Source organism: Bufo bufo, chromosome 1, assembly GCF_905171765.1.
Source record: "Bufo bufo chromosome 1, aBufBuf1.1, whole genome shotgun sequence".
Taxonomy (NCBI): Eukaryota; Metazoa; Chordata; class Amphibia; order Anura; family Bufonidae; genus Bufo; species Bufo bufo.
Window position 1 is genome coordinate 837,320,364 of NC_053389.1, and position 27,359 is coordinate 837,347,722.

Below are 27,359 nucleotides of genomic sequence, written 5' to 3' on the forward strand. Positions count from 1 at the left end.
AATTTATTTGATAACATGCGAACTTTGTCAGTTGCATGACGAGAGTATTGGTTATCCATGTTCGCCTCTACCATTACTTTCATACCCACCTTACTCACCTCTAACCACCATTACACTTTCCCGCCCCAGAGCCCTAATCCCAATAAAACTCGGACTACCAATTGGAAATGTAATGGCCACAGCAGCCGTTTATTAAATAACATTTACAACCATAACATAACATAATACAGTAAAACCCCAATGGGGGGAGGTCCTTGAAGCCCCAAAACATCGAGCTGTCGAACCGGGGTGAGCCATTCTTGCCTCCAGCCGTACCGCCAAGCTCAAAGGCACCATCGAATGACCCCCCCTCGATTCACCACAACCGCTCGGTCCACCTGGGAGTCCAGCCCCCACCGTGGGGCCCCCCCAATTGTCCTCAGATTCCACCGTGCCCAACTCCAAGGACCCCCCCCCCCACCGCCACAAGCCGCCGTGACAAAAAACCACACTCCCCACAAAAAACCCAGCACCACAACCCCGATCCCTTCAATTCCAAACTGGCCAAACAAGGGGGAAGGGTGGGTGGGAGCTTTTTCTCTCTACCTAAAATGGCCCCTAGCCTTCCTCTTCCCTGCCTATTTAACCCCTTAACTCCACCCCCTCACACCACCTAACCTATCCTAACCTCTCTCCCTGCCAAAGCCCCCTCCCTCTCCCCTAGCCCGACCACTCCCCCCCTCCTCCAGCTCACTAAACCAAACCCCCGTCATGGGGGCCTCCCCTAAAGGGGGCTCCGCCCCCCCTCAGTCCGGCCACTGCTTGACGAGGGTACTGGTTATCCATGTTCGCCTCTACCATTACTTTCATACCCACCTTACTCACCTCTAACCACCATTACACTTTCCCGCCCCAGAGCCCTAATCCCAATAAAACTCGGACTACCAATTGGAAATGTAATGGCCACAGCAGCCGTTTATTAAATAACATTTACAACCATAACATAACATAATACAGTAAAACCCCAATGGGGGAGGTCCTTGAAGCCCCAAAACATCGAGCTGTCGAACCGGGGTGAGCCATTCTTGCCTCCAGCCGTACCGCCCAGCTCAAAGGCACCATCGAATGACCCCCCCTCGATTCACCACAACGGCTCGGTCCACCTGGGAGTCCAGCCCCCACCGTGGGGCCCCCCAATTGTCCTCAGATTCCACCGTGCCCAACTCCAAGGACCCCCCCCCACCGCCACCAACGACCGGACTTGACCACCTCAACTCCGGGCGTTCCTCCACAACCTCAGGGCCACCTCAATGCCTTCCTGCAGCGCCAAACTCCACATATCCAGCCCCACCGCATTCAAATGCACTCCGTCCGATCTCCAAAAAGCCCCCGTTCCAGCCTCCAAATCCTTATGCCTAACTACTGTTCCTAGCCATAAAACGCCCGACTGCCCTGTTCACCTTTATCCTCGCCTTATTCACCGCATCCACAGACCTAGCCTCCCTCCACACCTGCCGGGGAACAATATCCGACCATACAGTCACCGTATCCGGAAATAACGACCACAACCGTAAGAAATCCCACTTGATCTCCTTGATCAACTCCCGGATAGGCTTCGCCGCCAAATCATTGCCCCCCGCATGTACCACCAACACATCCGGTGCCCTATCCATTCTCACGAACCTATGAATTTCAGGCAGCACCCCTTTCCAAACCATACCCCGCCTCCCAATCCACCTTACTACCGCAGACTCCCTGTCAAATCCTAGCTGTTGACCGTCCGGCCGAACCGCTGCCCGGACGGCCCCCCAGAAGACATAGGAATGCCCCACAATCCACACCAGAGCGGGCGCCGCATCTGTAACGAGAGAACAAAAAGAACAATACCGCAGCTTTGCACCAACACAACAAACCGAACACCAACCAACCCTCCTCACTTTATAAGCGATCCAAACGCACATAAGATTTAAACCTCGCCGATTCCCAACGGCCAATCCTCTTAATAACGTCCTCACCCATACCCCATCTAGCCGCTTCTGTCGCTGCCCCGATTCTAAAGGAGTGGCTAGAATACCCCACCTTATCCACCCCCACCCGGCTCAAACACCTCGAAAAAATAGCAGAAAACTGAAAGCGAGACAAAAAGGTGCCATCCGCATGAACCAACAACGGGGACCCGTCCCCACCCCTTATCCCATAATCCCACAAACATTGAACCGGGCACATGTCACAATCCTCCACCCAGAAAAGCACCACCTTCTTCCCTTTACCCAACGTATCCGTCTTTGACCGCCGTATAATAAACTCTACCCTATCATCAAACAACCCAACATCCCTCCTCAAAAGTCACCCAACTCGACTCACCGACGGACAAACCAACTCCCCCACCCGCATAGCCCCAAAAAAGGCCAGCGAGAAAGCCAACCGAAACAACCGCGTTTCCCCCTCTGACCGACAAACCGTCCGCAACTGCCCCCCCAACCTAAGCAACAACCCAAACGAGACTGGCCTCCTCCCATCCACCCCAGCACCCATCCTCCTCCAACCTTTCAATGCCTGCACCACCAAAAATGACTTTGTCACATCCACCATCCGCCGAGCCTTAAATCCAAAAGCCAACCCGGCCATGTAACTGTTTATCTTGCTAACCGACCAACCCTGCTCCCTACCATGACCCAAAAACATTAGCAAAACCAACTCCGGCTCCTCAATCCCTCCTCCCAAAGCGGCACACCAGTCCTCCCACACCCTCCAAGCCCTCATATACGTATCCCACGTACCCGGAGCTAATGACGCCCGAATAAGCCCCATCAATGCTCCTCCAGCAGCTCCCACAGGCAACCCGGACACTCCAATCCAACCGCCTCCGCCTCCGCCTCCGGAGCCAACTGCCGAAAACGATTCCACTGCGAACGAGAAAGGGCGTCAGCAATACAATTGTCAACCCCCGGCACATGCACCGCTACAACCCAAGCATTAAGTGACAAGCACTCTAACACTAACCGCTGCAGCAGCCGCACCACCAATGGCGACGATGCCGACAGCCCATTTATCGCTTGAACCACCCCCATGTTGTCGCAGTGAAAACGAACCTTTCTGTCCCGGAACCGCTCTCCCCACAACACAACCGCCAGCACAATAGGGAACAACTCCAACAAAGCCAGATTCTTCACCCAGCCCCGTTCCACCCAAACAGCTGGCCACACTCCAGTGCACCATTGACCTCCACAAAAAGCCCCAAAACCTGAACCCCCCGCCGCATCCGTGAATAACTCAAAATCAAACGCCTCAACAACTCCCCCCATAAACAGCGAGCGACCGTTGTACTGGTCCAGAAAAGAACTCCAAACCTGTAAGTCCGCCCGCAGCTCCCTTCCCAACCAAATATAATGATGCGGAGCCACCACCCCCCCGGTTGCCTGCGCCAACCGCCTACAGAACACTCGCCCCATGGGCATTCATTATCCGGCAAGCGAAATTAAGCTTCCCCAACAGCGACTGAAGCTCCCTCAACTGCAACTTTTTTGCCTGAATCGCTACCACCGGATCCACATGCAGCAGCCCCGCGCTGTATGCCTGACCTCCCACGCCGAGGGGCCGCCCCTGTGCCAGGAGTTACAGAGGCGCCCGCAGTACCCGGTCCCGCTCCCACGCCGTTGCCGCTTGCAGGGGTGGATGGCCGGGCCCGGCCACCCACAAGGCTCCGCCTACAGTGAGGATTCCTCCCACGCCGGGGCCTAGAGGAAGCTGGTGTCGGCGGCACCCGACGTGGAGGGTCCCGGGAGGGGCTCCTAATACGAGTGGTGAGTGAGGCAAGGCGGACACCTCACTCGGCCCCCCCAGCAGCAGCTGGATCGGCTCTTGAGCCCACGCTGGGCCCCTCACCTCAGCCGCTGCCCGCAACTCGCCGATCATGGCCTCCAGACGCTGCATTTCTACGGTGATGTACCAGCTTTTTCTCTCTACCTAAAATGGCCCCTAGCCTTCCTCTTCCCTGCCTATTTAACCCCTTAACTCCACACCCTCACACCACCTAACCTATCCTAACCTCTCTCCCTGCCAAAGCCCCCTCCCTCTCCCCTAGCCCGACCACTCCCCCCCTCCTCCAGCTCACTAAACCAAACCCCCGTCATGGGGGCCTCCCCTAAAGGGGGCTCCGCCCCCCCTCAGTCCGGCCACTGCTATATGTGGGGTGCACCACAAATGAAATTAAAACTTGAATTCGCAAGCACATCTCAAATGTTCCACACTACAAAAACCGCAACGTGTCTGCTGCCAGTACACACTTTGCGATTTTACATGGAGGCGATACTTCCAGTCTAGAGGCTCAAGGAAGTGAGAGAGTTTTCCTTCCTACTAGAGGGGGGATCATAGGAGGAACCGACTCCATCGGGAGGCATACTGGGTCTTCCAGCTGGGTTCACGACAACCCCAAGGTCTCAACAAAAGGCAGGATGTAATTCTACACTATTAGGAGAGTCTTTCTAGTGCCTCGGTGTTTTCTCACATACCTTTATATAGCGCACGCATAGCTTTGCCATTGTTTTCATATCTGCATTGACTGTTCACCCGTATCGGTTTGTCTGTCAGCAGAGTTTGCTTTTTGTATACTGCTTTCAAGCTGATTAGATATGTGATTGCACCATGTGTGCTGTTTCTCACGATCATGTGATTGATTGATTGCATCGCCGGCTGTGTGAGCAGCTCTTAAAGTGCAATCTCATTAGAAGTTTCATACTGTAACGGATCCGCTTCCGTTAATGGACGCTTCCTAGCTTGCGCCGAGGACCACGAGCACCGCACTGGACACCACAAGCACCGCAGACTCCACAACCGCCGTAGCTTAACTGGAGCCGCACCGTCTTCCTTCCACCCTGAATGAACCTCCAGCATTCAGGACCGTGTGGGAAGGATCTCTCCTCCAGGGAATATGCAGAGCATAGCAATCCCCAGCGTGATGCAGCAATTCCCTCCAATAACGAGACGAGGCTGCGTTTTGAAGGGTTAGAAAAACATGAACTGAACATGAACTCTTTATTGAGGGCTACCCGCCCGTATTTATGCAGGTCCCCACAATGCATCATGGTCTCCTCCTCTCTGCCCTAGAGACACCCGAAGTGCAATTCAATTGTCTCCTAGGACAAAGGGAGATCACCAATACACATGTGGGAACAATAGGAGAGGAATCCCCACCCAAATACACAAAATCCTCCCTTCTGTCTGGGATATAATTATGGATTAACATAACTATCACAGACAGTAAAAATACAGTTTTTAAACATACACTGTAACTTTAAAACCATACATTCCATCTCCATAAAAATTACATATTTAAACTCAGCTTACATCAAACATAAACACTTCCAAAAATCACACAAATCCCTCCAGCGGATCAAAAGTTTAGTGGAAGTCCTTTATGACCGACCGCAAGCACAACTTCCTGCCCAAAACAGTTCCATGGATTCTTTAGTATACACCGCTGACCGCGTTCGGTCCTAAGAACAGTCCAGACATGCGGCATAGTTCTGTTCCTGAAGGGTAATATGTCCCGGGGCCATAGTCGTAGGGCAGGAGGCTAGCCATAAGTCCTCTACAATGCCCAGTGGCAAATGGCAGTTTGTCACACATCTCTCCTTTGGGGGGAAGACTAACCAGGCACCTGACCTTCTGTCGGTCAGTGCCTCCGTTAGTCGATCCACCAACCCACAGTAACCAGATGCCCGAGTAGACCACCCACAACAAACAGGTACAAGGGTGACCCACCCACAAGAAACAGTTACTGCACCTGGGTATTTTGCTGTGGTGATGAGGCAACATGCTGTGGGGACTTGAGGGAGGGCAGAGGCCGACTGCACTCTGCCCAGCTGCCAGCTCTTCTGCTGGGGTGCTGAGACCATAGTCCGGCTCAGTAGCCAGAGGAACATGGGAGTCAACAGGGGTTAACATCGCCTCTGTTAACCCTGAGGCCACGTTAGGAGTTAACTGGGGAGGAGAATTTGTACTTACCCCCTCCACCTGTTGTCCTGGTGAGGGTAGTGGGGGATCTGTACAGGCTGTCCAGCATCCTGGTAGGTCAGGTGCAGAGACCACGGTCCCATCTGCGCCGTCTGGGCGATTGGTGTCTCCACTTGTTATGGTAAGCTGCCGCTGGGGAGAGAGGGTGCTTCGCTCCTCTCCCTGAAACACAGGCTGCCGCTGGGGAGGAAGGACGACACCTTCAGCTCCCTGGGGTACACACTGCCGCTGGGGGGGAAGGAGGACACCTTCAGCTCCCTGGGGTTCACACTGCCGCTGGGGGGGAAGGACGACACCTTCGGCCCCCTGGGGTACACACTGCCGCTGGGGAGGAAGGGCGACACCTTCAGCTCCCTGGGGTACACACTGCCGCTGGGGGGGAAGGAGGACACCTTCAGCTCCCTGGGGTTCACACTGCCGCTGGGGGGGAAGGACGACACCTTCGGCCCCCTGGGGTACACACTGCCGCTGGGGAGGAAGGACGCCACCTTCAGCTCCCTGGGCTTCACACTGCCGCTGGGGGGGAAGGACGACACCTTCGGCCCCCTGGGGTACACACTGCCGTTGGGGGGGAAGGACGACACCTTCGGCCCCCTGGGGTACACACTGCCGTTGGGGGGGAAGGACGACACCTTCGGCCCCCTGGGGTACACACTGCGGCTGGGGGGGAAGGACGACACATTCGGCCCCCTGGGGTACACACTGCCGCTGGGGGGAAGGACGACACCTTCGGCCCCCTGGGGTACACACTGCCGCTGGGGGGGAAGGACGACACCTTCGGCCCCCTGTAACTCACGTTTTTGCTGGGGCGCAGCGGCAGTGTGTACCCCAGGGGGCCGAAGGTGTCGTCCTTCCCCCCCAGCGGCAGTGTGTATCCCAGGGGGCCGAAGGTGTCGTCCTTCCCCCCCAGCGGCAGTGTGAACCCCAGGGAGCTGAAGGTGTCCTCCTTCCCCCCCAGCGGCAGTGTGTACCCCAGGGGGCCGAAGGTGTCGTCCTTCCCCCCCAGCGGTAGTGTGTACCCCAGGGAGCTGAAGGTGCCCTCCTTCCTCCCCAGCGGCAGTGTGCACCCCAGGGGGCCGAAGGTGTCCTCCTTCCCCCCCAGCGGCAGTGTGTACCCCAGGGAGCTGAAGGTGTCGTCCTTCCTCCCCAGCGGCAGCCTGTGTTTCAGGGAGAGGAGCGAAGCACCCTCTCTCCCCAGCGGCAGCTTACCCTAACAAGGGGAGACACCAATCGCCCAGACGGCGCAGATGGGACCGTGGTCTCTGTGCCTGACCTACCGGGATGCTGGACAGCCTGTCCTGATCCCCCACTACCCTCACCAGGACAACAGGAGGAGGGGGTGAGTACAAATTCCCCTCCCCAGTTAACTCCTAACGTGGCCTCAGGGTTAACAGAGGCGATGTTAACCCCTGTTGACTGCCATGTTCCTCTGGCTACTGAGCCGGACTATGGTCTCAGCACCCCAGCAGAAGAGCTGACAGCTGGGCAGAGTGCAGTCGGCCTCTGCCCTCCCTCAAGTCCCCACAGCATGTTGCCCCATCACCACAGCAAAATACCCAGGTGCAGTAACTGTTTCTTGTGGGTGGGTCACCCTTGTACCTGTTTGTTGTGGGTGAGCTACTCGGGCATCTGGTTACTGTGGGTTGGTGGATCGACTAACGGAGGCACTGACCGACAGAAGGTCAGGTGCCTGGTTAGTCTTCCCCCCAAAGGGGAGATGTGTGACAAACTGCCATTTGCCACTGGGCATTGTAGAGGACTGATGGCTAGCCTCCTGCCCTACGACTATGGCCCCGGGACATGTTGCCCTTCAGGAACAGTGACAGAACTGTGCCGCATGTCTGGACTGTTGGTGGGACCGAACGCGGTCAGCGGTGTATGCTGGGGATTCTGTGGAGCTGGAATCGGATGCGCGGATACACGAACGCCGCTGACCCTTACCTTCTGCCATACTGAACTTTCAGCTCCAGAGACTAAGTCCCGTTCGAAGATGGGACTTAGTCATTTTTCTGCATGGAATTGACCGACCGCACAGCCCAAATCTATGGAACTGTTTTGGGCAGGAAGTTGTGCTTGCGGTCGGTCATAAAGGACTTCCACTAAACTTTTGATCCGCTGGAGGGATTTGTGTGATTTTTGGAAGTGTTTATGTTTGATGTATGCAGAGTTTAAATATGTAATTATTATGGAGATGTAATGTATGGTTTCAAAGTTACAGTGTATGTTTAAAAACTGTATTTTTACTGTCTGTGATAGTTATGTTAATCCATAATTATATCCCAGACAGAAGGGAGGATTTTGTGCATTTGGGTGGAAATTCCTGCCCTATTGTTCCCGCATGTGTATTGGTGATTTCCCTTTGTCCTGGGAGATAATTGAATTGCACTTCGGGTGTCTCCAGGGCAGAGAGGAGGAAACCATGATGCATTGTGGGGACCTGCATAAATACGGGCGGGTAGCCCTCAATAAAGAGTTCATGTTCAGTTCATGTTCATGCTCAGTTCCTGTTTTAACCCTTCAAAACGCAGCCTCGTCTCGTTATTGGAGGGAATTGCTGTATCACGCTGGGGATTGCTATGCTCTGCATATTCCCTGGAGGAGAGATCTTTCCCACACGGTCCTGAATGCTGGAGGTTCATTCAGGGTGGAAGGAAGACGGTGCGGCTCCAGTTAAGCTACGGCGGTTGTGGAGTCTGCGGTGCTTGTGGTGGCCAGTGCGGTGCTCGTGGTCCTCGGCGCAAGCTAGGAAGCGTCCATTAACGGAAGGGGATCCGTTACACATACGTCATGAGGAAGGACCGCTATTTATTTAGGCTCTGAAATGCGTAACCGAACTGTTCCTGTTTGTCGAAGATTTTATGCCGCAATAAAGCTGCTATATTTTATGCACCATTCCTTTTTTTTGAGCATAGGAGATTGTATGCCCTAAGATGATAATCGCAGAGAAGGAACAGTTATAGCGGTGCTGTCCATTGCTTGGTTCCCCTGAGCCATACGGTGTCCTTGCCCAGGTTCCACCCGGTGCAGCTTCTCGTCTTGCCACATCAGTTCAGAAATCATCCTGATTTTGCCTATGGCATCAATGTCTCTCTGTCCTCTCTGGTCGCAGAGTTGGACCAGAGCTTCTTTGCTCTGCTTCTCGTAATAGGCCACCATCTCAGGGAGTAACAGGCCGCCATCTCAGGGAGTAACAGGCCGCCATCTCAGGGAGTAACAGGCCGCCATCTCAGGGAGTAACAGGCCACCATCTCAGGGAGTAACAGGCCGCCATCTCAGGGAGTAACAGGCCGCCATCTCAGGGAGTAACAGGCCACCATCTCAGGGAGTAATAGGCCGCCATCTCAGGGAGTAACAGGCCGCCATCTCAGGGAGTAACAGGCCGCCATCTCAGGGAGTAACAGGCCACCACAATAAAAATAGGAAAGAAAAGCTGGAAAATGGGAGGGAAACTGTACGTATGTCTCACAGTAAGCACCGAGTCTGTCGTAGAACTGCCGTGGATCCTTGCAAGTTTATAGCGTTCCTTTAGTGCAGGGAATAATGACGTAAACCAAGCACTCAGAGGCGGACTGACCATTCGGGCACTCGGGCATGGACCGAGGGCCCGCAGCCACTAGGGGGCCCACCAGGGAGCCGGGGAAATCCTCTGTGGGCCCCTGGGATTACAGACAGTTAATGATTAGTGCAGGCCGGCATATTCAGCTTCAGCGCTTCACTTGCTATGGCTGTCGGCCGCAGCACTGCCCAGTGCCTCTGTTCCCCCGCTCCTTGTGCTGCCTGGATCCACCTTCCACCATGGTAGGCCCACCTCCTCATACCTGCGCTGCGCTCTCACTGCATCCCTATGCACGCACAGGCACAGGCTATCAGGAGGGTCATTCTGCTGGTGCTGCTACAGGAGTCTGGGAGGATTGAAGGTGATCTCATGAGGGTTCCTCTGCTGATGCTACTGCTGACTTCAGGAGAGATATTGTGCTGGTGCTGCTGCGGACCACACAAGGGTCCCACTCAGGGCCGGCTCCAGGTTCATGTGGGCCCTTGGGCGATAAATCCCAGTGGGCCCCCATGAGGCATTTTTTTACATTGACATGTCCCCCTGTGGCTCCTACACGGTATAATGACCCCCAGTGGCCCCTATACAGTATAATGACTACTAGTGGCCCTTCACACAGTATAATGAACCCCCAATTCCCCCCCACTGTATAATGACCACCTGTGGCCCTGCATTCAGAATAATAACCCCCAGTCGCCCCCATTTAGAATAATGACCCCCAGTAGCCCCCACACTGGGGGAATACTGTATGGAGGGGGCTCTGGGGGTATTTATACTGAATGTAGGGTCATTGGTGATCATTATACTAAATGGGGGACACTGGGGGTCATTATACTATGTAAAGGGCCCTCACAGTGTAATGACCCCACAGTGGCCCTCCATTCAGAATAATGACCCCCAGTCGCCCCCACACTGGGGGTTATACTGTATAGAGGGGGCACGAGGGGTTATTATATTTAATGGGGGCTCTGGTGGTCATTATGCTAAATGGAGGGTCAATGGGGATCATTATACTAAATGGGGGGCACTGGGAGTCATTATACTGTGTAAGGGACCCTCACAGTGTGATGAATGACCCCCCAGTGGCCCCCTCACATACCTATCATTGCAGGGGAGCTGGTGGTCCTGTCATTCACTAACCGCAGCTCCCAGCTCCCCACATGAACCTGGAGCCGGCCCTGAATGACCCCCAGTAGCCCCCACACGGGGGGAATACTGTATGGAGGGGGCTCTGGGGGTCATTATACTGAATGGAGGGTCATTGGTGATCATTATACTAAATGGGGGACACTGGGGGTCATTATACTATGTAAAGGGCCCTCACAGTGTAATGACCCCACAGTGACCCTCCATTCAGAATAATGACCCCCAGTCGCCCCCCACACTGGAGGTTATACTGTATGGAGGGGGCACGAGGGGTTATTATATTTAATGGGGGCTCTGGTGGTCATTATGCTAAATGGAGGGTCAATGGGGATCATTATACTAAATGGGGGGCACTGGGAGTCATTATACTGTGTAAGGGGCCCTCACAGTGTGATGAATGACCCCCCAGTGGCCCCCTCACATACCTATCATTGCAGGGGAGCCGGTGGTCCTGTCGATCACTATCCGCAGCTCCCTGCGCTCCTTCTCTCCTCCGCTGCAGCAGTGAGCCGGGCCTGGAGGAGAGAAGGAGATGTGCAGTGATGGAGCTAGAACTGACTGGGCCCCACAGCAAAATTTAGTACGCCCCCCTCCCCCCCAATGTGTGTTCACATTACGTTTTTCCTATCGGTTTGATGTATACACATGTGCAGCACTCCACGTTTTTGTATCCTGCAGAGTCAAGTAAAAAATGCAGACGTTAACGTATATGTTTTTTTACCATGGAACTGTATGGTGAACGGGCGCCACTGTGCGGCACCAGTCTGAGGCATCTGGTAACGCAGACATTTTTGTATGCATTAAATGGATGGCAAAAATGTGATGTGAACCCAGCCCTAGTGTCAGAATAAGCCCCAGTACACAGCGGAGCAGCGTGGCGGAGAGGGGAGGCCGCCATGTACTGACAGAGCGCTACCTGGTCCTGGGGGTCAGGGGTGAGGACTGTGCCCCCAAGGATCATTATCTACTGGGAAATACAGGGCCCAGTATAATACACTAGAATCTATATAATATAACGAGATTAGCCCCACCCCCCGAATAATCATACGATTAGGGGGTCATTTATTATATAGAAATACGTATATATTAGGCGTATTTCTGACACAGATTGTGGCGCAAAGGTCCTTAACACCGCAATCTGTATCTTTTCCCGCTCATGCCAGGTCTAAAAAAAGTGGTGTGGGCAGAAAGGGATACAGTTATGGCCATCCAGTTATTGGATACCACCGCCATATAGTGATAACACCGCCATATAGTGATAACACCGCCATATAGTGATAACACCGCCATATAGTGATAACACCGCCATATAGTGATAACACCGCCATATAGTGATAACACCGCCATACAGTGATAACACCGCCATACAATGATAACACCGCCATATAGTGATAACACCGCCATATAGTGATAACACCGCCATACAATGATAACACCGCCATATAGTGATAACACCGCCATACAATGATAAAACCACCATACAGTGACCGGATAAAAGGGTATAAGAGGGCACAGTACAGGGAATGACTAGGGGCATTGCACAGGGTGTGGTAGGAGGGCACAATGCAGGGTATAAAGGGGCACAGTACGGGGTGGGGGGCACAGTCATGTGACCCTGTGATGTTAGAAGGTCCTTATGGTGAATGCGGTTCAGATGCCACCATCATGAGAGGCAGAGGAGTGAGACAGGGGCCCAGGGCCCTGAATGGACAGGAGGGGTGGACACAGCAAGTAGGTGGAAGGGGCTCTGAGGGGGATTCATACAAGTAGTGGCAGGAGGTCTGTGCAGGGCAGCAATAGGGGATCGGAGGGTGGGACAGGAGCCCTGGATACATGAGGGAGGAAAGGAGACAGCAGGGGCTACATGAGGAGGAGAGAGGACAGGATATGGGGGGGGGGGGCAGGTGTCATGGAGGCAAACTGCTTAATAAAACAGTAACACAACTAAATAGAATGAAGCAGCAGCAGATCGAAGAGTCCCCCCCTTTCCTTCTGTCCCACAGAGAAGAGACAGTCACAGTGCAGACTCACTTACAGACTGTGTTCACACTTCTCTGCTCCTGCCGTGCGGTCTCTCTCCAGTCTCCTCAGGCAGCGTGTGTCCTGTGTAGAGGGGGCGTGTCCTGTGTAGAGGGGGCGTGTCCTGTGTAGAGGGGGCGTGTCCTGTGTAGAGGGGGCGTGTCCTGTGTAGAGGGGGTGTGTCCTGTGTAGAGGGGGCGTGTCCTGTGTAGAGGGGGCGTGTCCTGAGTCTCTGCAGCTCAGAGGGCCCACCGAAGGGGTACTGCGTATGTGAAATGACAGCAGTGAGAGCTCCCATCTGTATTGATGGAAGTGCTCATAGCAGCTCAGTGGGCCCCCCCAGGAGCATTGGGCCCCGGCACTTGCCCGGGGATGCCGGGTTATGACGCCGGCCCTGGTCCCACTACTGGTGCTGCTGCAGGAGTCAATGAGTACACAGATGTCCTCCTGCATGTATCCTGACTTTCCCCTGGATTGTCTTCTGGATGACTTCTTCCTCCCACACAATGCTCTTTATGTCTGTGCAGAGTTCTCAGCCCCTGTGTCTCCACCATCCATATGGGATCCCTGCTGTATGATGTCTCTCATTCCCAGTCCCTATCTGTGTCCTCATTACCCCCAGGCTAGTTGGGTTTGTGGATGTGATTAGGCCACTTACCTCTGCAGTGACCAGGAACGGGTACGCTGATGCCACTTATCCAGTGGGCCAGGATACGGGTGGATAATAGTCTATATTTGTTCGTGATGCCAATTGCAGCGCGCGCAGGTTACTAGCCCAGGGCCCTTCCAAGGTGTTATAACGCACGTCCCAGGTTAGGAATGCCAGAGCGGTGTAATGGCCTATAATGTTTCTATAGGGTGGTGATAATGGTGTCAACAGTGTCTCCTACCTGGGTACGGCTGGAATTCTGGCTCCTGCGTCACTTGCAATAAATTTGAGTGCAGTGATAGTAGGAGTAATAGAGGAATATTGCAGCAGAAATGATATCCAGACCTTTAGATGAAGCTCAAACGTTTCTTTATGCAGATAACTTGTATCCAGGCAGTATACAGCTTTGGTCTCTGGTCCCAGCAGGTTTTAGTAATCATTGGCAAGAATAAATACTTCTGCACTTTAAAAGTGAGCTTGCAGGATAATTTGTCTGCTTGGTAGCTCTGTAGTTGTGGCAGGAACTAATCTTCTGCGCTTTTCTATAACTTCTGCTTTGTAGGGACGGACTAGCTGAGGAGGATATGGCTTCTCCTAGGTCTCTGAACTTAACTCACAGATGGATTCTCAGGGGATGCTTTCTTCCTGAAACTCTGGAGGTTGTCTGTGGTTTTCTGCTTCTTTCATCCAGCTGAGGCTGAAGTTGCTCAGGCTGGGTATATGATCAAGCCTCAGCCGAGACAAGATCCTTGCTGTCTTCCCTATGCAGGGGATCTCCTGAACGCTATCACACAGCCTTCCCCTAGCAGGGGGAGGCTACACTGACTCTACCTTTCTTCTCCACCCATGCTGCAGGATGTGGGCACAGCCCACTCCGCTCACAGAGGGGGAGATAAGCTGGAATAATCTATTCCAGCCTAGATACACTAAACTAGGACTTGTACCTGGCCAATGCATTGCTGCCACCTGCTGGTGAACCTGGAAAATTACAAGAAGCAATTACATTTAACATGGTTTTATATGCACATTTGTGAAGACATGATATAAATTACATCAGATGACAATATACAGGCTCTTAGAAGATAGTAGAGGGGTAGAGGCTTGTAGTAACACAACTCTGGGGTGTTACACCTCTATCTGCAGCTCACTGTTTAACCTCCATTTCCTTTGATTGCAGATATAGAGGAACGTGCTGAGGACAGTCTGCTGCCCTTATGTAAGCAGGCAGCAGCATTCTGGATGATGATGAACAATTGTTCTGTTCTCTGCATTGACATAAAGGCATTGTTGCTGGGCTGCCAGCACTGGAAGGGTTAATCACTGAGGGGACACACTGTCACTGTCATCGGGCCATAGGGCTGTCTCCTGTATGATACTGTACATAGGGTTGGATTGTGCAGGGAACCCGCTTACTACCTTGTATATCCTAATGCTCAAATGACAAACACAGCTCTGCTACATCTGGGTGTGATTAACAAATACTGCAGTGATGTGCCGTTAAAAGCGTCTTTTCAGCCTCTTTAATGAGGAGATGGAAGATTAGTGACCCTGCTCCCCCCTCCTCCTGTCACCCCACTAGTGACCCTGCTCCCCCCTCCTCCTGTCACCCCACTAGTGACCCTGCTCCCCCCTCCTCCTGTCACCCCACTAGTGACCCTGCTCCCACTCCTCCTGTCACCCCACTAGTGACCCTGCTCCCCCTCCTCCTGTCGCCCCACTAGTGACCCTGCTCCCCCCTCCTCCTGTCACCCCACTAGTGACCCTGCTCCCACTCCTCCTGTCACCCCACTAGTGACCCTGCTCCCCCTCCTCCTGTCACCCCACTTGTGACCCTGCTCCCACTCCTCCTGTCACCCCACTAGTGACCCTGCTCCCCCTCCTCCTGTCACCCCACTAGTGACCCTGCTCCCCCCTCCTCCTGTCACCCCACTAGTGACCCTGCTCCCCCCTCCTCCTGTCACCCCACTAGTGACCCTGCTCCCACTCCTCCTGTCACCCCACTAGTGACCCTGCTCCCCCTCCTCCTGTCACCCCACTTGTGACCCTGCTCCCACTCCTCCTGTCATCCCACTAGTGACCCTGCTCCCCCTCCTCCTGTCACCCCACTAGTGACCCTGCTCCCCCTCCTCCTGTCACCCCACTAGTGACCCTGCTCCCCCTCCTCCTGTCACCCCACTAGTGACCCTGCTCCCCCCTCCTCCTGTCACCCCACTAGTGACCCTGCTCCCCCTCCTACTGTCACCCCACTAGTGACCCTGCTCCCCCCTCCTCCTGTCACCCCACTAGTGACCCTGCTCCCCCCTCCTCCTGTCACCCCACTAGTGACCCTGCTCCCCCCTCCTCCTGTCACCTCACTAGTGACCCTGCTCCCCCCTCCTCCTGTCACCCCACTAGTGACCCTGCTCCCACTCCTCCTGTCACCCCACTAGTGACCCTGCTCCCCCTCCTCCTGTCACCCCACTTGTGACCCTGCTCCCACTCCTCCTGTCACCCCACTAGTGACCCTGCTCCCCCTCCTCCTGTCACCCCACTAGTGACCCTGCTCCCCCTCCTCCTGTCACCCCACTAGTGACCCTGCTCCCCCTCCTCCTGTCACCCCACTAGTGACCCTGCTCCCCCCTCCTCCTGTCACCCCACTAGTGACCCTGCTCCCCCTCCTACTGTCACCCCACTAGTGACCCTGCTCCCCCCTCCTCCTGTCACCCCACTAGTGACCCTGCTCCCCCCTCCTCCTGTCACCCCACTAGTGACCCTGCTCCCCCCTCCTCCTGTCACCTCACTAGTGAACCTGCTCCCCCTCCTCCTGTCACCCCACTAGTGACCCTGCTCCCCCTCCTCCTGTCACCCCACTAGTGAACCTGCTCCCCCTCCTCCTGTCACCCCACTAGTGACCCTGCTCCCCCTCCTCCTGTCACCCCACTAGTGACCCTGCTCCCCCTCCTCCTGTCACCCCACTAGTGACCCTGCTCCCCTACTCCTGTCAACCCACTAGTGACCCTGCTCCCCCTCCTCCTGTCACCCCACTAGTGACCCTGCTCCCCCTCCTCCTGTCACCCCACTAGTGACCCTGCTCCCCTACTCCTGTCACCCCACTAGTGACCCTGCTCCCCCTCCTCCTGTCACCCCACTAGTGACCCTGCTCCCCCTCTTCCTGTCACCCCACTAGTGACCATGCTCCCCCTCCTCCTGTCACCCCACTAGTGACCCTGCTCCCCCTCCTCCTGTCACCCCACTAGTGACCCTGCTCCCCTACTCCTGTCAACCCACTAGTGACCCTGCTCCCCCGTCCTCCTTTCACCCCACTAGTGACCATGCTCCCCCTCCTCCTGTCACCCCACTAGTGACCCTGCTCCCCCTCCTCCTGTCACCCCACTAGTGACCCTGCTCCCCCCTCCTCCTGTCACCCCACTAGTGACCCTGCTCCCCCGTCCTCCTGTCACCCCACTAGTGACCCTGCTCCCCCTCCTCCTGTCACCCCACTAGTGACCCTGCTCCCCTCTCCTCCTGTCACCCCACTAGTGACTCCTCCCCCCCCCTCCTCCTGTCACCCCACTAGTGACCCTGCTCCCCCCTCCTCCTATCACCCCACTAGTGACTCTGCTCCCCCTCCTCCTGTCACCCCACTAGTGACCCTGCTCCCCCTCCTCCTGTCACCCCACTAGTGACCCTGCTCCCCCTACTCCTGTCACCCCACTAGTGACCCTGCTCCCCCTCCTCCTGTCACCCCACTAGTGACCCTGCTCCCCCTCCTCCTGTCACCCCACTAGTGACCCTGCTCCCCTACTCCTGTCACCCCACTAGTGACCCTGCTCCCCCTCCTTCTGTCACCCCACTAGTGACCCTGCTCCCCCCTCCTCCTGTCACCACACTAGTGACCCTGCTCCCCCTCCTCCTGTCGCCCCACTAGTGACCCTGCTTCCCCCTCCTCCTGTCACCCCACTAGTGACCTTGCTCCCCCTCCTCCTGTCACCCCACTAGTGACCCTGCTCCCCCTCCTCCTGTCACCCTACTAGTGACCCTGCTCCCCCCTCCTCCTGTCACCACACTAGTGACCTTGCTCCCCCTCCTCCTGTCACCCCACTAGTGACCCTGCTCCCCCTCCTCCTGTCACCCTACTAGTGACCCTGCTCCCCCTCCTCCTGTCACCTCACTAGTGACCCTGCTCCCCCCTCCTCCTGTCACCCCACTAGTGACCCTGCTCCCCCTCCTTCTGTCACCCCACTAGTGACCCTGCTCCCCCTCCTCCTGTCACCCCACTAGTGACTCTTCTCCCCCCTCCTCCTGTCACCCCACTGGTGACTCTGCTCACCCTCCTCCTGTCACCCCACTAGTGGCCCTGGTCCCCTACTCCTGTCAACCCACTAGTGACCCTGCTCCCCCTCCTCCTGTCACCCCACTAGTGACCCTGCTCCCCCTCCTCCTGTCACCCCACTAGTGACCCTGCTCCCCCTCCTCCTGTCACCCCACTAGTGACCCTGCTCGCCCTCCTCCTGTCACCCCACTAGTGACCCTGCTCCCCTCCTCCTGTCACCCCACTAGTGACCCTGCTCCCCCGTCCTCCTGTCACCCCACTAGTGACCCTGCTCCCCCTCCTCCTGTCACCCCACTAGTGACCCTGCTCCCCCTCCTCCTGTCACCCCTCTAGTGACCCTGCTCGCCCTCCTCCTGTCACCCCACTAGTGGCCCTGCTCCCCTACTCCTGTCAACCCACTAGTGACCCTGCTCCCCCCTCCTCCTGTCACCCCACTAGTGACCTTGCTCCCCCTCCTCCTGTCACCCCACTAGTGACCCTGTGTGTTCCTGTACGGAGAGGAGCCTGGCTGGAGTGTGGTGAGGCCTGTCCCTGTGTGTGTGTGTGCGTGTGTGTGTCTGTCCGTGTGTGTGTGTGTCTATCCCTCTGTGTGTGTCTCTGTCCCTGTGTGTGTCTGTCCCTGTGTGTGCGTGTCTATCCCTGTGTGTGTGTGTGTTTGTCCCTGTGTGTGTGTGTGTGTCTGTCCCTGTGTTTGTGTGTCTGTCCCTGTGTGTGTGTGTGTGTTTGTCCCTGTGTGTGTGTGTGTGTCTGTCCCTGTGTTTGTGTGTCTGTCCCTGTGTGTGTGTGTGTGTCTGTCCCTGTGTTTGTGTGTCTGTCCCTGTGTTTGTGTGTCTGTCCCTGTGTGTGTGTGTGTCTGTCCCTGTGTGTGTGTGTGTCTATCCCTGTGTGTGTGTGTCTATCCCTGTGTGTGTGTGTGTGTGTGTGTGTGTGTGTCTGTCCCTGTGTTTGTGTGTCTGTCCCTGTGTTTGTGTGTCTGTCCCTGTGTGTGTGTGTGTGTGTGTGTCTATCCCTGTGTGTGTGTGTGTGTCTGTCCCTCTGTGTGTCTATCCCTGTGTGTGTGTGTGTGTCTGTCCCTGTGTGTGTGTGTCTGTCCCTGTGTGTGTGTGTGTGTCTGTCCCTGTGTGTGTGTCTGTCCCTGTGTGTGCGTGTGTGTGTTTGTCCCTGTGTGTGTGTGTCTGTCCCTGTGTGTGTGTGTCTGTCCCTGTGTGTGTGTGTCTGTCCCTGTGTGTGTGTGTCTGTCCCTGTGTGTGTGTCTGTCCCTGTGTGTGCGTGTTGTGTGTTTGTCTCTGTGTGTGTCTGTCCCTGTGTGTGTGTGTCTGTCCCTGTGTGTGTATGTGTGTGTCTGTCCCTGTGGGGGTGTCTGTCCCTGTGTGTGTGTCTGTCCCTGTGTGTGTGTCTGTCCCTGTGTGTGTGTGTCTGTCCCTGTGTGTGTGTCTGTCCCTGTGTGTGTCTGTCCCTGTGTGTGTCTGTCCCTGTGTGTGTGTCTGTCCCTGTGTGTGTGTGTCTGTCCCTGTGTGTGTGTCTGTCCCTGTGTGTGTGTGTCTGTCCCTGTGTGTGTGTGTGTGTGTGTCTGTCCCTGTGTGTGTGTCTGTCCCTGTGTGTGTCTGTCCCTGTGTGTGTGTGTCTGTCCCTGTGTGTGTGTGTGTGTGTGATTCTGTCCCTGTGTGTGTTTGTCCCTGTGTGTGTGTGTGTGTGTCTGTCCCTGTGTGTGTGTCTGTCCCTGTGTGTATGTGTCTATCCCTGTGTGTGTCTGTCCCTGTGTGTGTGTGTGTCTGTCCGTGTGTGTGTCTGTCCCTGTGTGTGTGTCTATCCCTGTGTGTGTGTGTGTCTGTCCATGTGTGTGTGTCTGTGTTTGTCCCTGTGTGTGTGTGTTTCTGTCCCCGTGTGTGTGTGTGTGTGTCTGTCCCTGTGTGTGTGTCTATCCCTGTGTGTGTGTGTGTCTGTCCCCGTGTGTGTGTGAGTCTGTCCCTGTGTGTGTGTGTGTGTGTGTCTGTCCCTGTGTGTATGTGTGTCTGTCCCTGTGTGTGTGTCTATCCCTGTGTGTGTGTGTGTCTGTCCCCGTGTGTGTGTGAGTCTGTCCCTGTGTGTGTGTGTGTGTGTGTGTGTCTGTCCCTGTGTGTATGTGTGTCTGTCCCTGTGTGTGTCTGTCACTGTGTGTGTCTGTCCTTCTGTGTGTGTGTGTGTGTGTGTCTGTCCCTGTGTGTGTGTGTCTGTCCCTGTGTGTGTGTCTATCCCTGTGTGTGTCTGTCCCTGTGTGTGTGTGAGTCTGTCCCTGTGTGTGTGTGTGTGTCTGTCCCTGTGTGTGTGTCTGTCACTGTGTGTGTGTGTCTGTCCCTGTGTGTGTGTGTCTGTCCGTGTGTGTGTGTGTCTGTCCCTGTGTGTGTGTCTGTCCCTGTGTTTGTGTGTCTGTCCCTGCGTGTGTGTGTCTGTCTGTCCCTGTGTGTGTGTGTCTGTCCCTGTGTGTGTCTGTCCCTGTGTGTGTGTGTGTGTGTGTGTCTGTCCCTGTGTTTGTGTGTCTGTCCCTGTGTTTGTGTGTCTGTCCCTGTGTGTGTGTGTCTGTCTGTCCCTGTGTGTGTGTGTCTGTCTGTCCCTGTGTGTGTGTGTCTGTCTGTCCCTGTGTGTGTGTGTGTGTGTGTCTGTCCCTGTGTTTGTGTGTCTGTCCCTGTGTGTGTCTGTCCCTGTGTGTGTCTGTCCCTGTGTGTGTGTGTGTGTCTGTCCCTGTGTTTGTGTGTCTGTCCCTGTGTGTTTCTGTCCCTGTGTGTGTCTGTCCCTGTGTGTGTGTGTCTACCCCTGTGTGTGTGTGTGTGTGTGTGTGTCTGTCCCTGTGTGTGTGTCCCTGTGTTTGTGTGTCTGTCCCTGTGTTTGTGTGTCTGTCCCTGTGTGTGTGTGTGTGTGTCTATCCCTGTGTGTGTGTGTGTGTCTGTCCCTCTGTGTGTCTATCCCTGTGTGTGTGTGTGTGTGTGTCTGTCCCTGTGTGTGTGTGTGTGTCTGTCCCTGTGTGTGTGTGTGTCTGTCCCTGTGTGTGTGTCTGTCCCTGTGTGTGCGTGTGTTTGTCCCTGTGTGTGTGTGTGTCTGTCCCTGTGTGTGTGTGTCTGTACCTGTGTGTGTGTGTCTGTCCCTGTGTGTGCGTGTTGTGTGTGTGTGTGTGTGTGTGTGTCTGTCCCTGTGTGTGTGTGAGTCTGTACCTGTGGGGGTGTCTGTCCCTGTGTGTGTGTCTGTCCCTGTGTGTGTGTCTGTCCCTGTGTGTGTGTGTCTGTCCCTGTGTGTGTGTCTGTCCCTGTGTGTGTGTGTCTGTCCCTGTGTGTGTGTCTGTCCCTGTGTGTGTGTGTCTGTCCCTGTGTGTGTGTGTGTGTGTGTCTGTCCCTGTGTGTGTGTCTGTCCCTGTGTGTGTGTGTGTGTGTGTGTCTATCCCTGTGTGTGTGTCTGTCCCTGTGTGTGTGTGTCTATCCCTGTGTGTGTCTGTCCCTGTGTGTGTGTGTCTGTCCCTGTGTGTGTGTGTGATTCTGTCCCTGTGTGTGTGTGTGTCTGTCCGTGTGTGTGTGTCTGTCCCTGTGTGTGTCTATCCCTGTGTGTGTGTGTGTCTGTCCATGTGTGTGTGTCTGTGTTTGTCCCTGTGTGTGTGTGTTTCTGTCCCCGTGTGTGTGTGTGTGTCTGTCCCTGTGTGTGTGTCTATCCCTGTGTGTGTGTGTGTCTGTCCCTGTGTGTGTGTCTGTCCCTGTGTGTGTGTGTGTGTGTCTGTCCCTGTGTGTGTGTCTATCCCTGTGTGTGTGTGTGTGTCTGTCCCCGTGTGTGTGTGAGTCTGTCCCTGTGTGTGTGTGTCTGTCCCTGTGTGTGTGTGTGTCTGTCCCTGTGTGTGTCTGTCACTGTGTGTGTCTGTCCCTCTGTGTGAGTGTGTGTGTGTGTGTGTGTCTGTCCCTGTGTGTGTGTGTTGGTCCCTGTGTGTGTGTCTATCCCTGTGTGTGTGTCTGTCCCTGTGTGTGTGTGAGTCTGTCCCTGTGTGTGTGTGTGTGTGTCTGTCCCTGTGTGTGTGTGTGTCTGTCCCTGTGTGTGTGTGTCTGTCCGTGTGTGTGTGTGTGTGTCTGTCCCTGTGTGTGTGTGTGTCTGTCCCTGTGTTTGTGTGTCTGTCCCTGTGTTTGTGTGTCTGTCCCTGCGTGTGTGTGTCTGTCTGTCCCTGTGTGTGTGTGTGTGTGTCTGTGTGTGTCTGTCCCTGTGTGTGTGTGTGTGTGTGTGTGTCTGTCCCTGTGTTTGTGTGTCTTTCCCTGTGTGTGTGTGTGTCTGTCCCTGTGTTTGTGTGTCTGTCCCTGCGTGTGTGTGTCTGTCTGTCCCTGTGTGTGTGTGTCTGTCCCTGCGTGTGTGTGTCTGTCTGTCCCTGTGTGTGTGTGTCTGTCCCTGTGTGTGTCTGTCCCTGTGTGTGTGTGTCTGTCTGTCCCTGTGTGTGTGTGTCCCTGTGTGTGTGTGTGTGTCTGTCCCTGTGTTTGTGTGTCTGTCCCTGTGTGTGTCTGTCCCTGTGTGTGTGTGTGTGCCTGTCCCTGTGTGTGTCTGTCCCTGTGTGTGTGTGTCTGTCCCTGTGTTTGTGTGTCTGTCCCTGTGTGTGTCTGTCCCTGTGTGTGTGTGTGTGTGTGTCTGTCCCTGTGTGTGTCTGTCCCTGTGTGTGTGTGTGTGTCTGTCCCTGTGTTTGTGTGTCTGTCCCTGTGTGTGTGTGTGTCTGTCCCTGTGTGTGTGGGTCTCCCTGTGTCTGTCACCATCACCATGCCCCCACTGTTCCTATGTCTTGACGCAGCTGCATCAGGACGTTCTGTGCGGGGCAAGAAAAAGAAGATGGAAGAGGAAGCAGCGCCACCAGCATGTCCCTGTGTGTGTGTCTATCCCTGTGTGTGTGTGTGTCTGTCCATGTGTGTGTGTCTGTGTTTGTCCCTGTGTGTGTGTGTTTCTGTCCCCGTGTGTGTGTGTGTGTGTGTGTCTGTCCCTGTGTGTGTGTCTATCCCTGTGTGTGTGTGTGTCTGTCCCTGTGTGTGTGTGTCTGTCCCTGTGTCTATCCCTGTGTGTGTCTGTCCCTGTGTGTGTGTGTGTGTGTCTGTCCCTGTGTGTGTGTGTGTGTGTCTGTCCCTGTGTGTGTGTCTATCCCTGTGTGTGTGTGTGTCTGTCCCCGTGTGTGTGTGAGTCTGTCCCTGTGTGTGTGTGTGTCTGTCCCTGTGTGTGTGTGTGTGTCTGTCCCTGTGTGTGTCTGTCACTGTGTGTGTCTGTCCCTCTGTGTGTGTGTGTGTCTGTCCCTGTGTGTGTGTGTCTGTCCCTGTGTGTGTGTCTATCCCTGTGTGTGTGTCTGTCCCTGTGTGTGTGTGAGTCTGTCCCTGTGTGTGTGTGTGTGTGTGTGTGTGTCTGTCCCTGTGTGTGTGTCTGTCACTGTGTGTGTGTGTCTGTCCCTGTGTGTGTGTGTCTGTCCCTGTGTGTGTGTGTCTGTCCCTGTGTGTGTGTGTGTCTGTCCCTGTGTTTGTGTGTCTGTCCCTGTGTTTGTGTGTCTGTCCCTGCGTGTGTGTGTCTGTCTGTCCCTGTGTGTGTGTGTGTGTGTGTCTGTCCCTGTGTGTGTGTGTGTGTGTGTGTGTCTGTCCCTGTGTTTGTGTGTCTGTCCCTGTGTGTTTGTGTGTCTGTCCCTGTGTGTGTGTGTCTGTCCCTGCGTGTGTGTGTCTGTCTGTCCCTGTGTGTGTGTGTCTGTCTGTCCCTGTGTGTGTCTGTCCCTGTGTGTGTGTGTCTGTCTGTCCCTGTGTGTGTGTGTCCCTGTGTGTGTGTGTGTGTCTGTCCCTGTGTGTGTGTGTCTGTCCCTGTGTGTGTCTGTCCCTGTGTGTGTGTGTCTGTCCCTGTGTGTGTGTGTCTGTCCCTGTGTGTGTCTGTCCCTGTGTGTGTGTGTGTGTCTGTCCCTGTGTTTGTGTGTCTGTCCCTGTGTGTGTGTGTGTCTGTCCCTGTGTGTGTGGGTCTCCCTGTGTCTGTCACCATCACCATGCCCCCAGTGTTCCTATGTCTTGACGCAGCTGCATCAGGACGTTCTGTGCGGGGCAAGAAAAAGAAGATGGAAGAGGAAGCAGCGCCACCAGCATGGAGTCCGTGGGAGAGGCACAGGGAGGCACAATAAGGACGTAGGTTACACTACTGCATGATCTACACTAGTGTTACCTGTGGTTTTACATAGGACTTCGGGTAACACTACCACATTATCAGCACTAGTGTTATCTGTGGTTTTACATAGGACTGCAGGAACACTACTACATTTTCTGTACTCAGATAGCCATCACTGTGTTATCTGTGTTGTTACATAGGACTGCAGGGGACATCTACTATATTATCTGTACTCAGAGAGTTATCACTGTATAGGGGGCCCACTGAGATTTTAGCGCCCAAGGGCCCACATGAGCATGGAGCCGAGGTGGCGTGGTATGTGGGTGGGTGTGGCTTAAGGGTGGGCGGGGACACAGGGGCCCCATAATCTCCTATTGCCCGGGGGCCCCATGAGTTGTCAGTCCGCCCCTGAAAGCACTAATGCTTGTGGGGATTCGCTCTGGTAGACCGGGTGTGCGGACGCAGTACAGAGGCAAATTACCAGTTCTTAAATCAAACTTCTGTGTTTATTCACACATAAAGCAAAAACAATGGTTCACACACAATGGAAAGTCCACATAGCAAAATCACCTTGTTGGCAATTCTGGCAATTCTGCCTCCAGCAGTCCATAGCAGGCTTTTAGGGGGCCCGTTTCCCTTACAGACGGGTCTCAGCCCTCCAGCACAGCACAAGCCTCAGTTTCCAGCACACACACCTCCTGAGCTCCACTGTCAGACTGAGGTAATCCTCCTCACCTGGCAGTGCCGGCTGTTTTTTAGGCCTGGAAAAACCCAGCCTGGAACATGGGGAGTAGTCACCCACCCAGCACTTTGACTACTCTCAGTAAGAGCCGTCCCGGATCAGCTTTACAGCCATACTAAGTATTAAGGTGTCAAACAGCAATTGCTGCTGACACATAAAAAACGTCTCTTACTCCACCGAGGCCAGGAACCTCGGTGACACGTACCTATCATCCATGATGATTCCTTGTACCTTCTTACATGCTCTAGAAGAATAAAAACACCCCACCGCTGCCCCCAATTTGTCATGTATGCACCACCACATCCCATGACTAGGTATGGGTCTGCCCGGGGACAGACTACCTCCAAACTCTCACTCTGCACACACCACACACTTAGGCTGCAAAGTGAGAGTAGATCACCCCCAAACATGCACAGACCCAACAAGAGGCAGGTTCAGAACAGATGAGGGCACAGAGGAAGTTCCTGTGACATGCCAACTAAGCATGGTGCCAGAGGAACCCACCGATTCCTGGCTGTGCATATCTGTTGTCACTTGCGATGATGTTGAAGAGCATGTCAACAATTCCAGTACAGCTCCACAGTTCTTTTGGAGGGCCTAGGCAACAGTCTGTTGGCCATAGTGTACAGTAACTGTATCAGTAATGTAACGGATTAACTAAGAATGTGGCAGCAGCTGAACAAGATAAATGTGATGATTTATTAGGCTGCTCTTTAATGAGTAACTAAACTTTTATTAAACTTTTTTTTAAATGTCCCAAATGCCCTAAAAATATTATTTTGTAATATACTTTATTAATTGAATTTGACTTTTTACAAAAAAAAATTGCACCTAAAGACTTGATTTCTCCTGTGCTTTAAATTCAATCACTACCTGCAGGACTTTTAGCTTAGCGAAGCGGGCACAGGCAGGAGCCCGCTCGGCTAATCCTGGCATAGCACATTTTTATAGGGTACCCATCTGCTATGCCAGCATTTAGCCAACCTCAGGGGGCACAAGTCACTCTAAATAAACAGATTAATGTGCATTGTGTCAGCAGTTCAACAAGAGGCAGACGGCGATATATTACACCACCCTTTAATACTGCCGCACACTAAGTCTATGTATAAACTAACTGATTAACTATGAATGTGGCAGCAGTTGAACAAGATAAACGCGATGATATATTAGACCGCCCTTTAATACTGAGGCACAGTAATTCTATGTATAAACTAATAGATTCACTATGAATGTGGCAACAGTTCAACAAGATGCAGACAGTGATATATTAGACTGCCCTATAATACAGAGGTGCAGTAATTCTATGTATCAACTAACAGATTAACTATGAATGTGGTAGCAGTTCAACAAGATGCAGACAATATATTAGACCACCCTACAATACTGAGGCACAGTAATTCTATGTATAAACTAACAAATTAACTAGAAATATGGCAGCAGTTCAATAAGATGCAGACGACGATATATTAGACCAATTTTTAATACTGACACACACACAGTAATTCTATGTATAAACTAACAGATTCACTATGAATGTGGCAGCAGTTCAATCAAGATGCAGACAGCGATATATTACACCGCCCTTTAATATCGAGGCACAGTAATTCTATATATAAACTAACAGATTCACTATGAATTTGGCAGCAGTTCAAGATGCAGACAGCGATATATTACACCGCCCTTTAATATCGAGGCACAGTAATTCTATATATAAACTAACAGATTAGCTGGGAATGTGGCAGCAGTTGAAAAAGATGCACACCGCAATATATTAAACTGCTCTTTAATACGGAGGCGCAGTAATTATATGAATGTGGTAACTGTTCAACAAGATGCAGACGGCGATATATTAGACCACTCTTTAATACTGAGGCACAGTAATTCTATATATAAACTAACAGATTCACTATGAATTTGGCAGCAGTTCAAGATGCAGACAGCGATATATTACACCGCCCTTTAATATCGAGGCACAGTAATTCTATATATAAACTAACAGATTAGCTGGGAATGTGGCAGCAGTTGAAAAAGATGCACACTGCAATATATTAAACCGCTCTTTAATACGGAGGCGCAGTAATTATATGAATGTGGTAACTGTTCAACAAGATGCAGACGGCGATATATTAGACCACTCTTTAATACTGAGGCACAGTAATTCTATATATATAAAGTAACAGATTAAATGGGAATTGTGGCAGCAGTTGAACAAAATGCAGACGGCGATTACACTCAACCTGCGCTGTTCCTGCGGTCTCACTACAGTCTAAAAAAAAAAACTCTTCCTACAATCTCCCCTCTCTAATATTCTTTTTTTTCTGGCATACTCTCCCTAGCGCATAAGCGCTTGTCATGTCTTTCCCTAAGCTCAGCTCACAGCGGAGACCACGCGGGATGAGGCTTTTATAGGGCTGTGACATCACAGAGGCTGGCTCTTAATTGATTTGTGTTAGTGCCAATCCTCTACTTCCTGTCATCATTTCAGTCAGATTTTGGGATATTCGGATAATTGCTGTGATAATAATTTACCTACATCCAAAAATACCATTATCCATGCTACCAGTTGCCACCCACCAGAGTGTCAGTGGGAGAGTATGCTGGGACACCACGCCTTTGTTCTAACTTTCAGGACCATTACAAAAAACAGGAGTGTTTCGATAATAGACTGAAAGAAAGAGGATACAGTTTAGGACTGGTAACAAGGGTTGACAATAAGGCGGCCTTCAAAAATAGAAGCGAGTTTTTGTGAAACAAAGCAAAGTGAAAAGTTCTTGATATTGAAAAAAATACTGATAAATGACTGTTTTCTACCCAATCTTTACTTATATGTACTGAG